Raw genomic sequence first — 6,679 nt, 5'->3', positions numbered from 1 at the left:
ACTAAGCGCTGGGGTAGATACAAGTTAATCCGGTTGGATGCAGTCCATGTACCACGTGGGGTTCACACTCTCAATCCCCATTGTACAGACAGGGAATTGAGGCCCAGAGTAGTGAACTGACTTGCCCAAGGTCACACAGCTGACAAGAGGCGGAGGTAGAATTAGAACCCAGATCCTTCTGACTCCCAGACACTTGCTCTATCCACTAAGTCATGCTGCTTTTCAGTACCTGTTCTCATATAGCCAGGACAACCTTCATTTTCTCTCCCTTTTAGGAAGTCAAGCCTGTTAACTGCCGTGGATGACTGATCGGATACCACGATTGACAAGTTACAGGAGGTAACTGCTGATGATCAATCCATCGATCAATGATATTTATTGAGCTCTTACGGTATGCAAGGCACTTATCCAAGTGTTTAGGAATCCCCTCAAGGAGCCTCCGTTGTTACAAGATGGAAAAGAGATCGAACACCCGGTTTTAACTCATAGGATTTTTTTTTGTGGTATGTATTAAGCGCTTACTACGTGCCAGTCACCGTACTAAGCCGCAGTGCGTATACAAACTAATCAGAATGGACACGGTCCACGTCCCACATGGGATTCATAGTCTTAACCCGCTTTTACAGATGAGGAAACTAAGGCTCAGAGAATTCAAGCGACTCGCCCAGGATCACACAGCAGACAAGTGACGGAGCTGGAGATTAAGTAAATACCATCGATGATCGATAGAAAATTTTAGCCGCCCCTAAGTCAATCAATCGATCGACTGTATTTATGGAGTGGCTACTGTGTGCTGAGCACTTGGGAGGGCTAGAAGACCCGTTCCCTGCCCACAAAGAGGTTTATAATCTAGACTTAATGATAATGTTGGTATTTTGTTTAGCGCTTACTACGTGCCGAGCACTGTTCTAAGCGCTAGGGTAGACACAGGGGAATCGGGTCGTCCCACGTGGGGCTCACAGTCTTAATCGCCATTTTACAGATGAGGGAACTGAGGCACCGAGAAGTGAAGCGACTTGCCCGAAGTCACACAGCCGACGAGTGGCCGAGCGGGGATTCGAACCCATGGCCTCCGACTCCAAAGCCCGTGCTCTTTCCACTGAGCCACGCTGCTTCTCTCCCCGCTTCTCTCCCACTTCCTGCCTCTGCCTACGAACGCCTTCCCTCTTCATGTCCACTAGACAATTCCTCTCCCCCGCCTTCAGAGCCCATCTCCTCCAAGAAGCCTTCCATGACTAAACCCTCTTTTCCTCTCCTCCCACTCCCGTCTGCGTCACCTTGATTTGCTCCCTTTCTACTTCCCCCTCCCAAGTCCCACACCACTTATTCATTCATTCATCCATCCATCCATTCATTCATTCAATAGTATTTATTGAGCACTTACTATGTGCAGAGCACTGTACTAAGCACTTGGAATGGACAAATCGGTAACAGATAGAGACAGTCCCTACCTTCTGACGGGCTCACGGTCTAATCGGGGGAGACGGACGGACAGGAACAATGGCAGTAAATGGAATCGAGGGGATGAACATCTCATTAAAACAATAGCAAATATATAATATCAAGGCGATGTACATCTCGTTAACCAAATAAATAGGATGATGAAAATATATACAGTTGAGATACTTCTATCCACAGCTGTCAGTGTATTTATTCATTTTCACCTCCATCTCTCCCCCTCTAGTCCGTAAGCTCATCGTGAGTAGGGAATGGGTCCGTTTCTTCTTACAGCATACTCTCCCAAGCGCTTAGTACAGTGCTCTGCACACAGTAAGCATTCAGTAAATGCAACTGACTGACCAGAAGATGGGAGTGGAGGAAACAGAACTTCATCAGGCTGGCCCCCACCACTTCTGAAAAGCTGAAAAAAATCTGTAGGAAACCACTGCTCAGTAATAACGTTGGTATTGGTTAAGCACTTACTATGTGCAGAGCACTGTTCTAAGTGCTGGGGGAGACACAAGGGACTCAGGTCGTCCCATGTGGGGCTCACAGTCTTCATCCCCCTTTTCCAGATGAGGGAACTGAGGCCCAGAGAAGTGAAGCGACTTCCCCACAGTCGCCCAGCTGACAAGCGGTGGAGCCGGGATTCGAACCCACGACCTCTGACTCCCAAGCCCGGGCTCTTTCCACTGAGCCGCGCTGCTTCTTCTGCTCAACCCTCGGCTGAGGATCCACTCTTTAAATCGCCTCCTATACAAAAAATTGCATTATTCATTCCAACCGTAGCCAGGCCGGAGGAAACCCGAGTGGAGTCAGTCCGGCGACCGGCGTGTAGAAATATCTGCTACTGGAGCAGGGCCTCGATACTCCTTGTTAAGGCCCGGCGTTTGTAAGCAAATTTATATGGAAAGTATGCAATGTCTAATACTAAACTACTCTAGCCTCAGACTGAAAGGTGATTTCACAAACGTCTTGCTGCACTCAATCATTCCTTCATTTTAATGTCTTTATTTTATGATTTTGTTGATGAAATACTACTTACCCAGTGCTCAAAATTCCTTTTAGGCTGCGGGCAGTGGCTAGTTGTCTTGGCAAGCCATATTTTACGGTGATACATTTCAGCTCTCTCTGTCCAACGTGGAGGACACAGTAGCCAAGATGGTTTTTCATAGTAGAAATATATTTTCATATTTATTTATTGATTTGACTAATGTATCTATTTTTCAATTCACATGCTTATGTTTCAATCCATTAAAGTGATTCATGGTCAAATAATATGTTATTGCAAGTAGAAAGAGGAGATAAAACCACTGTACGGTGGCTATAACGCGGGAATAAAAATAATAAAAACCCGTTGCATGATTAAATATAGTTTTTAATCCTCAAATGATCAGAAGTAAAATGATGTTTTTAATTATTTCAAAAAAGCATAAAATAAAAGTTTTTCAAAGTAAGACCCAATTACCTATGCACTAAAGTTTCCCCGTCGTAAATATTCCGTAGATATTTCTTAACAAGATTAAGGTTGCCGGGCAGGTTTACCGTAAGGCACGAGATTAACGTCGAAATAAGCACTCGCAGGGATTTCAGTTATTTGGTGTAAGGGTTGAACCACCTAAGCGGAGTCTTGATGAGACCATCCTCCCGCCCGCCTTCAAAGCCTTATTAAGGCCCCATCTCCTGGGCTTGTCTCTCTCTGTTGCCGCATTGGACATTCCGAGCGCTTAGTACAGTGCTCCGCACGTAGTAAGCGCTCAATAAATATTATTGCACGAATGAATGAATCATCGTCTCCCCCCGATGAGACCGTGCGCCCGTCAAAGGGCAGGGACCGTCTCTATCTGTTACCGATCTGTCCATTCCAAGCGCTTAGGACGGGGCTCCGCACGTAGTAAGCGCTCGATAAAGACTATCGAATGAATGAATCTCCTCCCAGAGGCCTTCCGGGATTAAGCCCCCCGATTCCCCGGCCCCTTCCCCCTTCGCCGTCGCCTGAGCACTTGGACTCGATGCCCTCTGGGTATCTGATCCCGCCCTCGGCTCCGCAAAACTTTTGGCCGCTTCTGTGATTTCTTTATTCCTATTAATGTCTTTCTCTGCCCCTCCAAATTGCCAGCTCCCTGTGTCTACACATTCTATTGCATTTAAATAATGATAATAACAATAATTATGGTATTTGTTAAACGCTTACTACATGCCTCCACGGTTCTAAGCGTGATAACAACAATTATGATATTTGTTAAACGCTTACTACATGCCTCCACTGTTCTAAGCGCTGGTAGATGCAATCGGGTTGTCCCACGTGGGGCTCCCAGTTTTAATCCTCATTTTACGAGGTCATAATAACGGTGGCATTTGTTAAGCGCTTACTACGGGCAAAGCACTATTCTGAGCGCTGGGGGCTACAAGGTGATCAGGTCGTCCCACGTGGGGCTCACGGTCTTCATCCCCATTTTCCAGATGAGGGAACTGAGGCCCCGAGAAGCCAAGTGACTTGCCCAAAGTCACACAGCCGGCAAGCGGCGGAGCCGGGATTAGAACCCATGACCTCTGACTCCCAGTCCCGTGCTCTTTCCACTGAGCCGCGCTGCTTCTCAGGTAACTGAGGCACGGAGAAGTTAAGTGACTTGCCCAGGGTCACGCAGCCGACGAGGGGCGGAGCAGGGATTAGAACACGCGTCCTCTGACTCCCAAGCCCACGCTCTTGATACTAGGCCATGCTGCTTCGCGTTGTGCTCTCCCAGGTGCTTAGTACAGTGTCTCGCACACGGTAAGCGCTCCATAAATACTAGCGATGTACTGAATGTCCGACGGAGATGGAAACACCTGCACATCCAGGGGATTCAGTGAAGCCCCCTCTACCTAACTCTTCTAACCATCGGCGAGTGTCTGGGAGGGAATTAACTTTCTAACTCTCAGGTGGGAGGGAACTTGTCTTTTTTATGGTATATTTTTTTAGGTGCTTACAATGTGTCAGGAGCTGTACTAAGCGCCGAGGTAAGTACAGACTAATTTGGTAGTCCACAGTTCCTGTCCCACATGGGGCTCACAGTCTTAATCCCCACTTTTATAAACGATGATGATGATGGGATTTGTTAAGCGCTTAATAATAATAATGATAATGTCGGTATTTGTTAAGCGCTCACTATGTGCCGAGCACTGTTCTAAGCGCTGGGGTAGACACGGGGGAATCAGGTCGTCCCACGTGGGGCTCACGGTCTTCATCCCCATTTTACAGATGAGGGAACGGAGGCCCAGAGAAGTGAAGTGACTCGCCCACAGTCACCCAGCCGACAAGTGGCGGAGCTGGGATTCGAACTCATGACCTCTGACTCCCAAGCCCGGGCTCTTTCCACTGAGCCACGCTGCTTCTCTATTGATGACGTTGGTATTTGTTAAGCGCTTACTATGTGCCGAGCACTGTTCCAAGCGCTGGGGTAAATACAGGGTGATCGGGTCGTCCCCCGTGAGGCTCACAGTTAATCCCCATTTTACAGATGAGGGAACGGAGGCCCAGAGAAGTGAAGTGACTCGCCCACGGTCACACAGCTGACAAGCGGCGGAGCCGGGATTCGAACCCATGACCTCTGACTCCAAAGTCCATGCTCTTTCCACTGAGCCATGCTGCTTCTCATGCTGCTTACTATGCGCCAAGCACTGTTCTAAACACTGGGGGAGTTACAAGGTTATCTTAATAATGTTGGTATCCGTTAAGCGCTTACTACGTGCCGAGCACTGTTCTAAGCGCTGGGGTAGACGCAGGGGAATCAGGTTGTCCCACGGGGGGGCTCACGGTCTTCAGCCCCATTTTACAGAGGAGGGAACTGAGGCACCGAGAAGTGAAGTGACTTGCCCGAGGTCACACAGCAGAGAAGTGGCGAGCCGGGATTAGAACCCACGACCTCCTGACTCCCGGGCCTGCGTACTATCCACTACGCCATGCTGCTTCCCTACCGTGGCCTACACAGCGGAGACGCAGTAAATATCGTTGGTGGTGACGTTTAGGCTCATCGTGTCCCTCCACAGAGAAGCAGCGTGGCTCAGTGGAAAGAGCCTGGGCTTGGGAGTCAGAGGTCGAGTTCGAATTCATTCAGTAGTATTTATTGAGCACTTACTATGTGCCGAGCACTGTACTAAGCGCTTGGAATGGACAAATGGGTCACAGATAGAGACGGTCCCTGCCCTCTGACGGGCGCACAGTCGAATCCCGGCTCTGCCACTCGTCAGCTGCGTGACTGTGGGCGAGTCACTTCACTTCTCTGGGCCTCAGTTCCCTCATCTGCAAAATGAGGATGAGGTCCGTGAACCTCCCGTGGGCCAACCCGATGACCCTGTATCTCCCCCAGCGCTTAGAACAGTGCTCTGCACGTAGTAAGCGCTTAACAGAAACCAACATTATTATTATTATTATTACAGAGCACTATACAAAGCGCTTTATTGAATGCTCACTGTGTGCAGAGCGCTGTACCGTGTTCCTGGGAGCGTACCACACAATAGAGTTCCCCGGCAAGATATCTGCCCGCAACGAGCTGGCGGTTCATTCGTTCATTCAGTAGTATTTATTGAGCGCCTACTCTGTGCAGAGCGCCGTACTAAGCGCTTGGAACGGACAAATCGGTACCAGATAGAGACGGTCCCCGCCCTCTGACGGGCTCACGGTCTAGTCGGGGGAGACGGACGGACGAGAACGATGGCGATAGATAGGGTCGAGGGGAAGAACGTCTCATCGAAACAACAGAAGTGTAGAGGGGGAGCGAGATCTCGATCCATCCCTCAGTCAGCTGTATTTGTTGAGTGCTCACTGTGTGCAGAACACTGGCCTAAGCACTTGGGAGAGGACAGTAGTTCAGATTTGGTAGGCGAGTTCCCTGCCCACGAGGCACTTACAGTCTAGGGGAGGCAGACATTAATGCGAATAAATAAATTAAGGACCCGGACCAAAATGCCGTAGGGCTGAAGGAGAATGTGAATAAAGAGAAGCAGCGTGGCTCAGTGGAAAGAGCCCCGGCTTTGGAGTCAGAGGTCATGGGTTCGAATCCCCGCTCCGCCACTCGTCGGCTGTGTGACTGTGGGCGAGTCACTTCACTTCTCTGGGCCTCAGTGACCTCATCTGTAAAATGGGGATGAAGACCGGGAGCCCCACGTGGGACGACCTGATTCCCCTGTGTCTATCCTAGCGCTTAGAACAGTGTTCGGCACGTAGTAAGCGCTTAACAAATACCAACATTATTATTAT

This window comes from Ornithorhynchus anatinus, chromosome 3 (assembly GCF_004115215.2).
Source record: "Ornithorhynchus anatinus isolate Pmale09 chromosome 3, mOrnAna1.pri.v4, whole genome shotgun sequence".
Classification (NCBI taxonomy): Eukaryota; Metazoa; Chordata; class Mammalia; order Monotremata; family Ornithorhynchidae; genus Ornithorhynchus; species Ornithorhynchus anatinus.
Note: the sequence above shows the minus strand (reverse complement) of the source record.